Source organism: Epargyreus clarus, unplaced genomic scaffold (genome assembly GCF_041222505.1).
Source record: "Epargyreus clarus isolate Ecla_fem2 unplaced genomic scaffold, WU_Ecla_fem_2.2 ptg000005l, whole genome shotgun sequence".
Classification (NCBI taxonomy): domain Eukaryota; kingdom Metazoa; phylum Arthropoda; class Insecta; order Lepidoptera; family Hesperiidae; genus Epargyreus; species Epargyreus clarus.
The window spans coordinates 8,143,965-8,161,580 of NW_027332213.1; the positions used below are offsets into that span (position 1 = coordinate 8,143,965).

The window sequence follows — 17,616 nt, forward strand, 5'->3', positions numbered from 1 at the left end:
AATAATAGATAGACAAATAAATAAGTGAATATAATGCATAATTTGTAGGAAAGAACATATGAAATAAACAACACTTTACATAATTTAAGCCAGTGTCGAGTATGCATGTTATGTTAATGTGGGTAGTGTAAGGAAATGTTGTAATTGTTATCACGTCAGATACTTTTCATCGATAATATCATATTCATAGCCATAGTCCTTAAAAGATTAACTATTTATGTCAGTGTGTACTCACCTTGTATTTCGTATTATGTATGTATTGAATTACATAATGGACGTTTCATCTTATTCTAAAACTTAAATCTTTGATTCGTTTAAGAACGAATACGAATATAACATTTGTTTTCGACTTAAGCAAAGGTATACCTTATGAAAATAGTTAAAGATCCATTTAAGTTTATCTTTCCTTTGTACTTCGACTATGAAATTATGAGATTAAAATATTAATAATTCTTATACTGACACCTTAGTTGTACCGCTGACCACTTATATACATAAATAATGATTAGTGTTGTTCAATTTTTGAAGTTTTATTGCCTATAATTTAATTGAATGTATAACAAGAGACATAATATTCTTAACATTAACATGTGATAGCGATGTAAATGAAATGGAGTAACATGTTGGAATATACGATATTAACTACAATTATTAAAAAATTTAAATGTTTGCTTATACCATTAAATTTATTATATAATAGTAACGTATGCAAATAGAATGCAAACACGAAGTAAATGTTAGGAGTATTTTGGAGTGACGTATTATACTAAGCAGATAAACGAATAAGTAGTAATATATTGTATATGTCGGCGCAGGTCATTGAGTGATTCAAATTTGTGCTTGTATAATAAAAGTGTAATGTTGAATATTTAGTGATGATTGTCATTTGAATCGCTGATCTCTTACATCGTCCTATGTACGATCTTATTATCTGAAGCAAGCAAAGATCTTCTTTGCTGTGTGTGGCTATCAGCCGACATATATATATGAATCTATGTAATATATATTAGGCATACAAAAGTTAATAAATATAAAAATGGACGGTGGAAGAATATTATGGAACGGATGATGATCTTTTCGTGATCAAGTGTATTTCTGATTATTGATGATGTAAGTAAGTCATGGAATGGTTGACGACTATTTCGTGATAAATATATTTCTGTTGATTGATGATGGAAGTAAGTCAAGGAATGGTTGACGACCATTTCGTGATAAATATATTTCTGATGATTGATGATGGAAGTAAGTCAAGGAATGGTTGACGACCATTTCGTGATAAATATATTTCTGATGATTGATGATGGAAGTAAGTCAAGGAATGGTTGACGACCTTTTCGTGATAAATATATTTATGATGATTGATGATGGAAGTAATTCAAGGAATGGTTGACGACCATTTCGTGATAAATATATTTCTGATGGTTAATGTTGAAAGCAAGTCATAGAACGGATGATGCCCATTACTTGAGTAGACGCACCTTGTATTAGGTAAACATGGCAAACCTCACTCTTGAGAACTTTGAATGTGAAAGAGATGTGGCATCACTATGCGTGAGATGAGAACGGTGGAAAAGTAGCTTAGATATTTATTTAGAAGCCGCCAATGTTTATACACCATCGTAGCGAGCGAATCTTTTACATTGGGGTGGTTCAGAACTTCAAGAGGTATTTTATAACATTCTCGATCTGGACCCAACAAACCATTCAGAAGCGGAAGCAGAAGATGTATTTAAAACGGGAATCAAGAAATAAGATGAATACTTTGTACCAAAACAAAGTAAAAGATTGGAAAGACATATAATTAGCAAATGAAATAAGAAGAAAATGAGAAATCTGAAAAATGTATTATGCGATTACCATAACAAGCAGCTAAATGCATTGGAAGTAGTAAGTAGACAATAAGAAGATTTTACTTAAAATAAAAAACATAATCAAGACATAAATAAAATAGAAGAAAAAGGAATGAAAAACTAGAATTTCGAGATGGAAAAAAGATGCTTTAGACGCGGCAGTTGGAATCACTTAGCATCTGATGAAAATGTAGGACGAACCTTATGAAGAAGAAACTACAAGAAGATACATTGCAGAAGTATAAGTAAGATGTACTGTAAGATGTCAAATAGATGAGGAGGAGATTAATATGGTGACGGACTCTGGTTGCGAATATAATTTAATTGATATAAATAAGAAGATAAAGATTACGGAACAAATACAGAACTATAGTAAAACATTCTACGCTTATGAAAATGATCCGCCCTTAACATTGTTAGGTGTTTTAACATTTACAATATAACTCGCAGGGAGGACATAAAATGCAGTTTTCTATGTGGTTGAGAATTGAACTCGTAACTTATTGGGAAAGGCAACGGCTATAGGTCTTGGAGCTTTAAAAAAAAATGCAGTACAAGTATATTAAATGGATACTGAAGTCTTCCCGAAGTTGAAAAATATTTTAATACTGGATTCCGGATTCCGATGGATGATAAAATTAAACTTCTTGCATAGCCTTACAGACGTATACCAATACCTTAAGATGAGAAAGTCAATGCTAAAGTAAACAAAGTCCTACAAAAATATGTTATTGAGAAGGTAGACGGACCTTCGGATTGGATCTCAACAATAGTCCCCATCTTAAAAGAGAATGGAGATATTCGGCTTGGCATAGACATGTGGCGGGCCAATTCAGCTATATGCGAAAACCACCTTCTACCTGTAATTGTTACCCAGGATTAGAAATGCAGTAGTTTTCAGTAAGTTTAATATTTGTGATGGAGTGATAAATTTTATCGACGATATCCTGGTATTCAGGAAGGACCGAACAGAACATGATGCTCGACGTAAAAAGGTTCTAGAAGTGTTGAAAGAAAATAATATCGCACTATAGGAAGAAAATGTATCTTTAATACGATTGAGGCAGATTACATAAGCCACAAGCTTCTAATATAGATATAAGACCTTCAGAGAAATATTTGAGCACCATTCGAAATTCTGAGTTGCAAAGCTTTATGAGATTGATTAAATACATGGGGAAATAGATCTTTAACTTAGCTGCGACGCACTTAACTTAGAAACGCAGATATATGAGAGTGTGCGGGAAGAGTCAGCAAGCAGCTTTTAATTCTTTAAAAGTTGATCTTGGTGAAATATCTAATTGCGTAAATGACAGAACGATAGTATTTGCCGATGCAAGCCCTGTAGCGTTGGGTGCTGTTTTACTGCAAGAAAATAATTCGGGACCACGAGTGATAGCTTGGTAACAAAACTCTCACAAATTGTGAACGCCGCTACTGCCAGACTGACAAAGAGTCGTTAGCTCTTGTAGAGGCAGTAGAGCACTTTCGTAAATGTTCTTGGGAAACAATTCGATTTAGTAACGGATCATAAGCCATTAGAGGTAATATTTAGCCTCAAGTCGTAGCCGTGTGCGAGGGGGGAAAGATGGATGCTTCGATTACAGTTTTACCAATGTAAAGTTATTTACCGCCCTGGAAAGAACAATATTGCAGAACCTCTATCTAGATTATGTATACTTATTCCAGAGACTAGTATTGCAAAAGTGGACTATGTTCAGAATCAAAACATAATTGAGTATTCGAGGCCAACAGCGGTATCATTGACGGATATAGAGTGTTACTCAAACAAAGACCTGGATATACAAAAAGTCAAGGAAGGGATTAACGAACGCAAGTTCATCAAAAGCTGATTGAAAAGGAACTTTGCTTTCATGAGGGAATCCTTTTAAGAGGTACTAAAATTGTTAATTACCCAAAGCATTGCTAAATGGAATATTATCAGCGGCACATGAGGGTCATTCCGGTATCGTGGCCATGAAGGCGCGACTCAGGACGAAGGTTTGGTGGCCCAAATATGATCGAGATGCAGAAAGCATTGTAAAATCGTGTAAAGGATGTATACTTATAACAGCATCTAACCCACCCCAACCCTTAAAAAGAAGAGAATTACCGTCACATCGAGAATTACCGAGGGTGGACATTGCAATCGATCTGTTGGATCCCTTACCAACTAACGACTATCTTTTGGGTAGTTATTGATTGTTATTCGATATATCAGGGATTAAAAGTTTGTTGAGAAGTATCCATTAAGGAGATGATAAAAGTATTAACAGACATTTTTAGTAGATTAGGTTATCCTGTGTCATTAATGACAGATAACGAGAAGCATTTGCTTAGCTAAGTCTTTAAGTCATTTTGTCACGAAAATAACATAAGATTTCATCATTATATTCCATACTGGTCTCAACAGAACGAAGGTATGGAGTGAACGAAGTATACTTAAAGACTTCGAATCTGTCAAGCTGAAAAGAAAATACATTGGAAGGAAGCTCTGATTGACTATTTAACAATGTACAATAACACTCCTCATACAGGTACAGGTAAAACACCAGCAGAATTGTTTTTAAGAGGAATATTTACATATGATCGAGGACGTATAGGACAGAATTGATGACATGAATATTCGAGATAAAGATAGGAAACAGAAAGAAAAAGGAAGAAAATATGCAGATACTAAAAGAATATCACAGGATCAAAAAGTTTACAATAAGGAATTCGTAGGAATGAGTAGTAGAATAAACTGAGTACAAATTTTGAACCTACTGAATCCGAGGCAAAATCGTGAATACGTGGGGTTGTGGAAGTAGAAAGCGAAATAGGAGAATGATTGAGACGAAATATTATACACTTGAAAAAGGGGAAGGGAGAGTGGAAGGCTGTAGATGAAGAAAAGTGGGAAGAAATGATAAGAGAGGAAGACGAGTAAAGGAAAGTAAATGAAATCAAGGTAGAAACAAAAGAAGAATACACTTAATATAAATAAAAATGAAACTAAATAAAACTAGTAAAGGAATGAAGGTGAAGGTAATAAAGTAGTAATCTTGGAATAAGTGAAGGAAGCTAAAAGAAAGGGCGAGCTGAAGCCAGTACAGGAAGAAAGGTGAACGGTATAAACAAGTAATGTAAAAATAATTAATGGAAGCTTGATGATATTGACGACATTTAAAATAAAATTTAGGAAAGTAGGAAGTGAAGGAAGCGAAGCTAAAAAATATTTATTAGGCGTTTGTTAAAATCGGTTCTTGGTGTTAAATCGATCATTGGATGATTTCGACGATTTATGAAGTTATTAATATTAGTTAATGCTGTGAGTTTAGTAATAGATCAATTTGTTGACTTGGAAGTTAATAATCGTAGGTTGGAAAGAACAGATGATATTTGAAATTGGGAAGACACGATGAAGTAATTGATCGTTGACCTTACAGTAGAATTGTTTACACAATGAAAGATTATTTAAATTTAAAATTAATAATTTTCATTAAAATAAGGAAGAGATGTAGTGTATGTGAATGGTCTGTCGTCTCATGCTTATACGCCGCACACTGTACCATAGAGAGGGAGCGGGGCATACCCCCTCTCCCTCACACATTTATTCATTCTGCTCGGAGCTGCCAGACAGGACGGACGCGCGCGTGCGGTGTATACAGCAGTGAGCCGATACTTCGATAATACCAGGAGCATACAAACAGTACAGTATCTATTAAATCGTCTCCGATTCATAATGATTTGTTTGTAACATGTCCTTTGATATGACAACATCTGTACACAACTTATGGACGTTTCGGTATAAAGGTGGGTACACACTGCTGTAACATAACACGCAATGTAAAAGCATTCCCGTAGTGTAGACGCCTTTTGCGCACTTTCTGTTTTGGTATTTGTTTACGTATTGGCCCATACTATTTCCAAGTTCTGACACAATCCGCTAGGGGCGCTGATTGGAATTTGTATGGGCAAATACGTAAACAAATACCAAAACAGTCATATTTGTCTAAACGTAAACTCCTGGTAAGGGTACAGAGCATTTCAACGCGTGCGCGCCGCGATTCGTCATTTGTCGGTTTTTTCGCTAATCACAAAAGGGCACGCAGTTTGCGCAGAGCGCTAGTGTGGACGGCTTGTGTCTGTCCTGCGGAACTTGTGCTGTACTGCGGAACGGTACAGGGGGCATACCACCATCTTTTAAAAACCATCATAGTTTAGGAAAGTTTTACTTTTTCCTTCAAACAGTAAAATATTCCGTCATACACAGTTAAACAAACTTAAACCCTTATTAATTTTTCGCTTATCCATTTTATAAAACCAACTGAAATTGTCATATTTTGCCTAAAAAATTCAATTTCCTGCAAAAAAAGTAAAAGTATGATTTATTTAATATTGTTTTAAGAAATGGTAGTAACCCCCTTGAGCTATGTTCGCCGCGAGCATGCCAGAAATAGATGCGAATGGGTACATGCTCAAATCGCGCGCGCGCTGCGTCCACACTTATGAAAAGCTCCTTTCATACGTTGCTTGTTACGTTACAGCAGTCTGTACCCACCCTAATACTGCCTGAATGAGGAAATCTGACGAATAACAACAAACGTGGCCCTAAGTATAATCGTAAATGTTTTTTTGCGCCCACGATCCTTTCCCGACCATTTGGGTTTATTAAAAAAAAAAATATGTAACCTTTGTTTTGACGATATGTTTTAACGGATACTTAAAAATACTGATAAGTCCACATTCACTCTACCTCCAGTATGCATGAAGTGTTAATATAAGCTTAGGGAGCGATTGAAAGATTTAATTGGAGATGGAGAAAAAGTCTTCCAAATTTCGAAAATTATTAATTATAAGAATTAAAGTTTCTCCGATGACGATTTGAATACATAATGTGGTCACATTTATGCATATAGTAACTTAAATTGATGTACTTTTTTAATTAGATGTTTCGACCGTTAATAAATCAATCGCACGTATCGTTTCAATATCCCATTCAATATCCATTGCTATCACCCTCCATTATCGGGGATTGCTATTTATGAGACTTCCTCCTAATAAACAAGACCTTACCGTCAAATGACCCGAAATATACCTAAATTTCGAACGTGAAATTCGGCGAGTACCTTTCAATAATAAATAATTACGTAATAACGTTGACGACCTGCGTGGCGGAGCGGCCACCATACCGGTCTGACGCACAAAGGGTCCCGGGTTCGATCCCCGGCCAGACAGATATCTAAATGATGAATTTAGATTTCTGTTTCTGGGTCTGGGTGTTTATGTATTTGTCTAAGTGTGTGTCCATGGCACCCACGACACAGGGAATCCTAGTGTGGGGTTGTGAGTGTAGAAAGCGTTTATATACAACCAGCATGGTATTGTATTACCATACCAATTCATGCATATTAATCTCTCAATATAGGGAGAATATTTATTACTGTTACGCGCAATTATGAAGTACTGGACCGATTTGCGTATTTCAATATTGATTTATTACTCGTATTTACATTATTACAATTAGAAATAGCCGTAATATATTATTCGATGATTATGATATTTTTCTTATTTCGAGTACAAATTCTGATTTTTGTCTTAATGCCAGCCTTATGAGTTGAAGCAGAAGACAAGAAGATCTAATGCGTATATTTTCCATTAAAAATCAATTCAAATACAATATTTTTTTCAAAGTAAATACTAAAATCAAATTCACAACATTGAATATTAGAGATACAAACACATAATAAAGGTTCAGAAGTAATAAACCCGTAACAACCTTCACTATCTACGACCTAATATATTGTTATTATTGTATCTTATTTATCATTATCAAAGTCAATTTACTCACAAGGTTGTTTTTTTCTAACGTCCGTCTTTCACAATGTTTTGTGAAAAGTATTATACCAAATATAGGTACGACTTGCCAAAAACGTAGTCAAACGAAAGCGGAAAAGTTCTAACGGAAACGCAAAATAACTGTACCCTTAGTGTCCCTTAGTGTGCGTTTTTAAGTCTTTACAAAAATGGCTGAGTATGTATTTGTTTACGTATTTCCCATACCTTTCCAATCAGCGCCCCATCGGACTGTATTAGAAGTGATTTGAAATGTATGGGCAAATATTTATAATTGTCATTTTTGTAAAAACGTAAAATCTCATACTAAGGATACTGAAAGTTTTTAATACAGTCACAAGTTTAACGCATACTCAGTACCTAATGTATGTAAAGTGATACATTGACTTCGTGTGACAAAACGAATAATTGAATAATAAAAATCATTGGTTTAATGACGTGTATAACCTAAAAATCCTACCTAACTTCAATGTACTCGTAACTAATCTACAATGTGTAATCGTCGCGACAGCGTTATAACAATTCAATTTTATACGTTCTATCAAACCTACACTTAAATCTTACATCGGTTATATCTGATATAACCTTTCATCTTTCATTCTTTTAGCCTTTTAGCCTTTGAAGAGCCGTATTTCATATTATTACTCCTCCCTACTTGGGGGGTATTCCTTGTAGAATATCTCAGAAGAAATTTTATTCTACATCTGACACGTGTAGGATAAAATCAACACAGTAGCTGTTATAGTCCAACTATGTATTTTCATTGTATCACACAGTCATGCACTATAACGATAAGAAAACTTCACATACGAATGATGTAAAAGTTTCTGACGACAAAGAGTTATCTAAAGCAAAAACTTAAATAATCTACAAGGATTAGAGCCACTTATTACATATTACTGTTTGTTCCTAGCGTAGTACTTCCTTTTTGTGTATATAGAAGAAAATGAGTGAAGTATTTAAATCCAAAAGGCAAAGGTATCTTTCTTCATATTTATTCGTTTATTGCGGTCATTGACATACACAGTTAAGCGCTGTATACACCGCTGCCTCACGGCAGCTCACAACACCGGTGGGCAGTGATACCCACTGAGGAGATTGCCCGGGTAAGGAGGGATCCCTCGAGGCCTGCTGACCCTGCGCCAAGCGGCGAAGTCACGCCGCGGCATAGGACGACCGCTTCTGTTCGCTCTATACGGCCAAAACTTTCTAAGGATGGTTTCCTGTCTGCCAATAGACTTCTAGAAGACGATGGATAAAAATATGAGCACGGTGTATAGTACAGTTGACATTGTTTTATTTAAAAATGATTTTATTAAGTTTTTGTTAAATTACACACACAATTACAATGATTGCAGATTTATTGGAAATAGAAACATTTTACGCAAACCCGATACCTTTCGAACCCATATTTTTTCAAAACAAGACCAAAGTAGTAAAACTTCTTTTCAATTTACGAGGAACGTAAATAGGGATATCGTTAAACCAAAGTCTTCAAACAAATAAACATGGCACATATCCGGAACAGAAAATTGTAAATTGTGCCGGGAATTTTTATAGCAATAAACTTTTACTAAGAGATTGGTTAAAGTTTCTGAAATAAAATATCGTTGAAAGGGACGTAAAGAAGGATTTTACTTTACGGGCTATAAGTTGTAGAAAATACTACTCTATAATTTTAAGGTAAATGGTTTAGGATTTAACAACATACATACATAGGAGGTACTTAGCTTATATATAGGTACATTAAAGGTAAATACCTCCACGTACAATCGTACACATTCAAAAATGAAGAACAAGAGCACTGCCATAAAATTATCTGCATCGTTATCTTTGGACAAGATTCCCAATACTTGCCGCATTTCTTTTTTGAATAGATAATCCCATTCTTTGAGCGAAATTCTTCCTAGCTTTCCGGACAGTTATTCAAAAACTGCCAGGTATATGAACGCCATAGAACAAAAGTTTCAACACCAAATGCCACAAAAACACAAAATAACGTATTATTTGCAATCAAGTGGACTGAATAGTTATTTGCTACTTTAATATAAAAGAAAATTAAGAAGCTAATTTCTCAATTTCTCGCTTAATTTCTTTAAATTTTGTATCATCATTGTTCGATGAATAAATAATAATTATGAATAAATAGCTAATAAAGTTGAATATTAATGAAACTGATATTTTAAAATGAAACTGATTTAATTTGAAGCTATAATTGATTTATACTCGTATATTGGCTCGTAAACATAAATTACTAAAAGCATTGAATTTTAAAGTTAATGGTCCTTTGTGAATACTTAAATTATATTAAAGTTCAGTAGCTTAAAGCCTTAAAGAATATTTCGTGACGCTCAAACAGCATCATCATCAACCCATTACTATCCCTCTGCTGAGCACGGGTTCGATCAAACACAATACTTACATCATTCGAACTCAACATTGTTTAAAAAATTAATAACTATTTGTAAATAAATAACTAATTTTGTAACAAAATTTATTCTTAAGTTCCTAACATTAAACAGTTAATTAATTACAATTTACCCACCTATTTATAAAAAATCAGCTTGTCAACAAAACATGTCAAGTTGGTCACGGTAAAACAACTAAATAATATAAAAGGTGTCGCAAGCTTTTAACCTTGGAACGATATGTCGATTACTTTATTAAGACACCATTTTGAATTAAGAGGTCGTTTACATTTCTAGGTACTTAAGCGATTAGACAAGAATTGCCTTGTGATAGTGAAAGTGAACTAATGGCACAATAGTTCAAAATATTTGAAATTTATTCTAATTTGAAGGTAGAACCCTTGTGGTTCGATTCTAGCGACACCGCCGTCACACTTATTTGCGCCTTATAATAACAGTGGTAAGCGCTGCTGTGTTCTGATTTGTAGGGTGTGGTAATGGAGACATATTTCCGGGTAGCGGTGCATCTGTGGCTGACCTCTGGTAGGAATCTTATCTTATCTGGGATTAATTACAGATCTTCATAGGCGGCAGTAGTTACTTACCATAAGGACTGCATGCTCAGATCTACTACATATTTAGAAAATCTAATCGGAATAACGTCAATACGACCCTGAACATTGGTTGAAAGCAAAAGCGACACTTTATTTTTCAGTCGATTTGCTTTAAGAACCCATAAACGCTTCCGTCTTTTTGTAGCCTCCGAACATTAGGCCAGCCTGAACCCGGAGTACCGATGCAAACTTGAATTTAGATAGTCGATAATGTGACATTTCCAGAACATATTCCATCGTACGCTGCTAGAAAATTGGTTTGCTGAAACGAACAGTAAAAGTTAAGGCGGTTTCTTATCAAATCAAGTTTTATATCTACACTAATGTTATAAAGAGGAAAACTTTGTTTGTTTGTTTGGTTGTAATGAATAGGCTGAAAAACTACTGGACCTTTTTTAAAAATTCTTTCACCATTCGAAAGCTACATTATCCACGAGTAACATAGGCTATATTTTATATGAAATATATTTGATAAATAGATTTTTAGGCGGTATAAAGTTTGCCGGGTCAGCTAGTGCCATATATAAAGGAAAATGATTACCTTAGTTATCATACGGAATATATAGACAAGTTTTCATAACAATACTATTATGTGGTATACCTAATAGGCTAAGGTAATATGAGGCGTTTCTATTTTATCCTCGGGTTCCGAAGGTCGTAGTTGTTACCGACCACATATTACATTGTATGTCCTATTTAGATTCAGATGTCTATAAATAGCAATGAGCTTGACATCGTAACATCAGATGGGTTGCATTTTTTATAAGATTAAAGTAGGAAATGACCATGCGGTCCATTTGATGTTAAATAATCATTGCCGCCTAAGGACGCCTGTAACCAAATTCATAAACAATAGAGGCTACCTGAAGCTAATCAGAAATTTGCCACTCCTGAGGAATAAGATGGTCATCTCATATGAAAATCAGCCGGTATCTACACCCTTGAATCGAAACGCCAAACTTATTTCACAGTTGAAATAGATGCCGCAATGTCATCGGTAAAAACATTTATATATTTACTAGCTGACCCGGCAATCGTTGTGTTGCCATATAAATAAAAAAATGTTAAGGGTAAACAACCCTTATCACTTAGGGGTGTGAAAAATAGACAGTAGCCGATACTGAGACCTACTGAATATGCATATAAAATACCTACGCACCTATACGATTTTATTACATCAAAAAAAATATCAAGTATTGCTGGAAAGATGAAGTGGAGAAGGACCTGTGCGAGCTCCGCTTGTATGATTGGCGGGAGATGGCGCAGGACAGACCGAAATGGAGGCTCTTATTGTCGGAGGCCAAGACTCAATTTGGGTCTTCCTTCCAGGGTCTTCCAGGACCCAAAAAGTTAGTTAGTGGGATATCCACTAACGTTTTACCCACTTTTTTAGTTAGTGCTCTTTTCCACAACGCACAGATCTCCTATTGGATGCTTTTAAAAGAGTTATAACAAGCAAATAACGCTGTAACAGATAATGAATAAGTAACTTTGAAGCTTTCCTCACAACTAGCTCGGGGGAATGCAACGTCGACATTCCATTTATTATAGATCCCATTAATTTGTCAACGTTCGCTTGCAACAGCTTGTTGAGTGAAACTTTAGGTCAGTTGGCCAGGCATCGACACCACTTATCTAAGAAGCTTGTATCTATAAATTTATGTAATATCTTTACGTGATTAAAGGAGAAAACAGAAACGAAACACTTATGATTAAAAAGTAACCCGTCAATACAAAATAACTTATTCCTAATAGTCTTACCTAACAGTATTGTCACCATCGAAGAATGAATTTGGAAGAACCTTTTGTTGTTTAACCTCAGAACGCTGCCTCATCTTTTTCTGCCTGATAACATCAGTATTAGCGGTAGTTATATAGCGGTTATATATTTAGTTTGAAGCATGTGGTAAGCAAAAATCTATTAAATTTGTGCTGGGCAAAGCATCTCCAACCGACCTTAAAGTGAACTAGAAACTTAGAGTTATCTATAATTGTTTGTACGTAGCATTTACCATCAGATGAATAGCAAGCTCGTTAGCTACTTCTAAATTATAAGACACACGATGTTAGAACAGGTCCTATGAATAAGTCATTCTTTAAAACTAGATAATGGTATAACTAGCTACTCCTATTCTTAAAGTATAATACCCCTTATTCTGCGCGTTCACAAATAATAAGCAGAAATGCACTCAAAGCCGGCACTACGAGCTATAGAATTGCAAATATCCCGACAACGACGGCGACACTTTCGAATTATTATCAGGTGTTCTTATTTTTACCTTTTTAAATCAACAGCTTTGTCGTAATGTGTTTTTTTTAATAATATAAAAGTAGCAGACGAGCATGCGGTGCACCTGATCGTAAGTGGCTACTGCCGCCCATGGACATCTGTTATCAACCCCAGATAGGATTAGATATTCCTACATTATAAAAAGTATACTATACCTTATACACATTATTATATAGAGATCCTTTTACAAACATATATTTCAGTTACCTTTAAAGAAATTGAGACGGATTGTACGTAGCTCGAGTCTTTCTCAGCTTATATTAAAAATGTACTCAAAATTTACGATAATATAAAGGCACGTTTATTATGACAGTCCCATCTTTCTTGCCTTTATCACTCCCTTTAATGCCCTACAATGTTGTCGACCCACATCATTGCCAATTTCTCACATTATAACGAAAACGATAGATAATAACGTATCAAGAAACATTCAGGTTATTTACGTATCACTTACCCGATAAATATATGAAAATAAAATTCACGTTTATACGAAAACTTGAAAATGATATTCATAAAAATAATTATTTTGGTAAACCTATTCAATTGATAGGGTTTATGACTTGATATTTGATAATATAATAGCTTCGGAACAAGAAAAACTATTTCTTATTTCGTGAGAATAGCATATCTAACCGACAAACGTCAAACGACAAACCAACAGTACAACAAATTTACTTAAAGGTGATAGAACCCTTTGTGTTTGACCTCCGGAGGCACCACCAGCACGTCATCATAACTGCGTCAAGTGCTGATGTTTCCTGGTTTGAAGGGTGTTGTAAGAGGCACTTTACCGAGGAGTTTCAAGGTAGTCAGGTTGGCAACGTAGGCAATCTCACATGGGACGATAGTCCTATCCACCATCAGGCCCGCTTGCTACTCAACGCGGTTAACCATTTCTTTAATGTCAGTTTGTCAATTATGTGTGTTCATTAACACTTTAAAATGTTGATTTGAGTTTTAAAAATAAATACTGATTTAAGGTTTAAAATACACGTTCACTTTACTAACTATAGATTAAGTAATATATGGGTTGACTTAAGGTATCAAGATAAATATTGATTTGAAGTTTAATCGCTTTATCCCTTTACACCCGAGATGATATGAGCATGAGTTTCACTTTAAAAAAATTCCCACGTGATACCTTCTTATTTTTCGAAACGCAACCGATGCCGATCGATCGTGAGGAGAGTATCGCACGTGCTACCGGCTAAGTGAGCGGGGTGCAGACGGTCAGTTGTGCTAGGGACTCGTCCAAAGATGGCAGATTTTTTCGACCCGCGCACTGTCACAGGTATATAATTATTTTTGGTATTAAATGTTAAGTATATATTATTAATTATTGCTAATTTAAAAGCTAAAAGAACACTAAATACGTGGATTTTAGTAGTTTATTCGATTAACTTGCAATTTAGATACAATTAGGTTGCAAATCTCAACTGTTACGATCGTGTGCCTACGGTTGTTGGTGCAGAATAACGTTTGATGAAAATGCTTTTATTGCTATTACCAGTTATGTGTAAGTTTCGTCAATAACAATTTTGTTTGTTTCAATTTTAGGGGTACATTTAAATGACGATCAGATTTTGCCAGTGCAGGTGAGGAGAAATATATCGGACATTGAAGATCTTCATGAAAGTGAAGAGCTTCAACCAAATAGATTAGAAGAGTTTCAATTTCAAGAATTGTGCCCTGAAACAGATCCAGAAGCACATGCAGACCCTCAAATAGAAACTGACCTAGAATTGGATCTGGAACTTGAGCCTGAACCTCAACCATCTACTTCAAAATCATCCCTAGAAATTTCTCGCCGCCGAGCATCTTCACGTCCAACACATCGAAAAATAGCTTGGAAAAGAATACGTTTTCTGTCTTGAAAAGGTCTATACATCCCTACCAACATCTCCAGTAAAGTTTACAAAGAAATATTTTTATTAATATTTTAATTTTGAGGCTCTTGATATGTAACCAGATGCACAAATTTATATTATCTAAGAAGAACCGGTCGAAAACTTAATTTAATTGCAATAGATATGGCTAAAGTTTTCTCTATCTGCATTATCATTGGATGTATTCCCTAGCCAAGAATACCTACGCCTTGGAGACCTGGATTGAAGACGGAGGCAATAACGGAAGAAAGAAGAATGTTGATCTTCATAGAATTACGTAGTTTAGGTTTCATTGCCAAGACAGATTTTTTATAAAGACTAATGAAAATAAAGACAGTGATGTTAAATATCTCCAAATTGTTTTAATTTTGTAATATTTTTTGATAAAATACTATTTTTTTTTGCAATTTTCACGATCGTGAGTGTGACAGTTTCCACCGGAGACTCACGATCGTGCGGGTCGATTTCTGGATTAAGTATAAACTCTGGATTTTTTTTCCTATTTTTTGTGGATCCCTTAAGCTATGTAAAAAGCCGTAATAAACGTTTTGAATCGGAAATTGCAAAAAAAAATCTTCGGGTGTAAAGGGTTATTTTATTAGCTTTATTCAACACATTCGTCATAGGATTTGAGTTTAATTGTAATATAACATAAATCTTACATAAGAAGTTTTGTGTTTTAGCCATGTACCATGTCGTGTACACAAGAAAATAGAAATACTCGAACCGAATATATTCGGCACCAAAACCGAATAATTCGGCCGAATACAAATAGCAAAAAAGATGCCGAATACGCCGAATACCGAATACCAAACGAATATTCGGCGCATCTCTATTTATTAGTATCACACTGCTACCTTCCTGTCAGGATGACCTACTAGCATTGTTTTTACACCTTTATTATAGTTAATTGGAATTAGAATTTTACCTTAATCATCTATATAAAGACCTACTTACCATCCTCATTACATACATAAGTTCCAAATTACTTTTTTATCACGAAGGTCAATGTATCATCTTCATTTACTAAATGAGAATTAGTACAAGTTGTTTTCAACGATGCCTCATAACTTTATTTTAGTTCCAATTATTTACTAACTAGGCCTTCGCTTACGAGTAAATATTACCACGTGTTGCCTAATTACTAACTGTATGTTAATTTAGGTTATAAATAATCTATGTGCCAATTTTCAGTCATAAATGTTCAGCTGTTTTTGCGTAATAGGATAACAAACATTTATCAATTCCCATAAACTTTTACGACAATAATTTAAGTAAGATAGGAAGTTTATAGTCTGTATTCAATCCATCAGTGATATAACCCGGAAAATGAGGGCAATAAAAGCTTAACTCTGAGGGAAACCGACTTAATTGAATAGCTAATTACTAACTCAATCAATTTCACGGTTGAACAAAGCTTATTCGTACACCATGTAACATAATTACTAATTTTCGGTTACAATCTATCAATTGATTTTACTAATAAGTTACATATTCTGGGTTAATGTTGACAAATAACACATAACGTTAATCAGCTGATTTCAATTGTTTAACGTTATTGTATCATATCATAATTCCGTATAATTGTGGTTACAGTACCCTTACCAGGAGATTTTACGTTTCGAAAAATATTACTGTTTTGGTATTTGTTTACGTATTCGCCCATACAAATTCCAATCAGCGCCCCTAGCGGATTGTGTCCGAACTAGAAAATCCTATGGGCCAATACGGAAACAAATACCAAAACAGTCATATTTGTCGAAACGTAAAAACTCCTGGTAAGGGTACAGTTTACACAAATTACTTTAATGACAAATAACTAGGTACAACACACAACTGATACATTCTATTGCTATCGTTAGTGTTATTGTTAAAGTTAACTTTAACGCAAACTTTAAACTTTCGGTGCAACCACCCTATCTGTTTATTTGACGTAGTAAACAAAATCTAGTTATCTTGAACATTTATTACATATAATAAGATTTAAGTGATCGAATGATTTCAAAATCATGCCTATTTAATACTAACCTATTTGATACCGATTTTGATCCAACTGACCTACTTATAAGATACTGATAAGAAGAATTTGGAGCATAAGGAAACACGTCTCATATTTTACAAATACAGGAAGTAATAAAGTGATCTCTTATATCCGAGTTTAATACTGTCGCGAAGGGCCCGTAAAATATTGTACTAAAACATTTATGTTATCCAATACCATAACAAAGACATGTTTGTTTCCTCACGTTATTGTTACCTCGTTAATTTTGATAGCGGTGATAGTAATTTCATATTTGTAACAGTAGTCAAACAAACAAGTTTTACAACAACTGAGAATATTTAAAGTAAAATAATTTTCGAATGTAATGTTCATTCGACGATTATTATAATTTGTCATTCATCATTGCTTCTCAGAATTTGATCCTTATGAACGACACTATCAGGTGTTGGAATAATACAGGTTGTATTTTTTTAAATGAACTCGTTGGACTTCCGGCTAGGGAAAAATGTAAAAAAAATCGAATTATGCAGTTTACTTATCAAAATCGGCCTCTAAATCCTTTCAGCATTTTTCGCTATTCTTTATAATTTCGGATTTGGCCTTGAAGGCCCGTTTGAAAAATTCACCCTGTATATTGTAAAAAAGTTTTTCAATGACATTCCGATTTCCGTTTTATAACCTGAACGTTGGTTCAATAAAATTTTATGACAACAAACTGTGACAATTAT

At 34.5% G+C, this 17,616-nt stretch overlaps 1 protein-coding gene and 1 long non-coding RNA gene across 3 annotated transcripts in view; one reads left to right on the top strand and one right to left on the bottom strand.

The window, feature by feature from the left end:
• The window catches only part of LOC140758027 (peroxidase-like), a 105,091-nt gene that overhangs the window by 22,325 nt on the left and 65,150 nt on the right, over window positions 1-17,616 (bottom strand). The gene's annotated exons all lie outside the window — the stretch shown is intronic.
• LOC140757756 (uncharacterized) lies at window positions 14,083-15,233 on the top strand. Its single transcript, XR_012104021.1, has 2 exons — window positions 14,083-14,291; window positions 14,558-15,233. It is a non-coding gene; the product is annotated as an uncharacterized LOC140757756 (long non-coding RNA).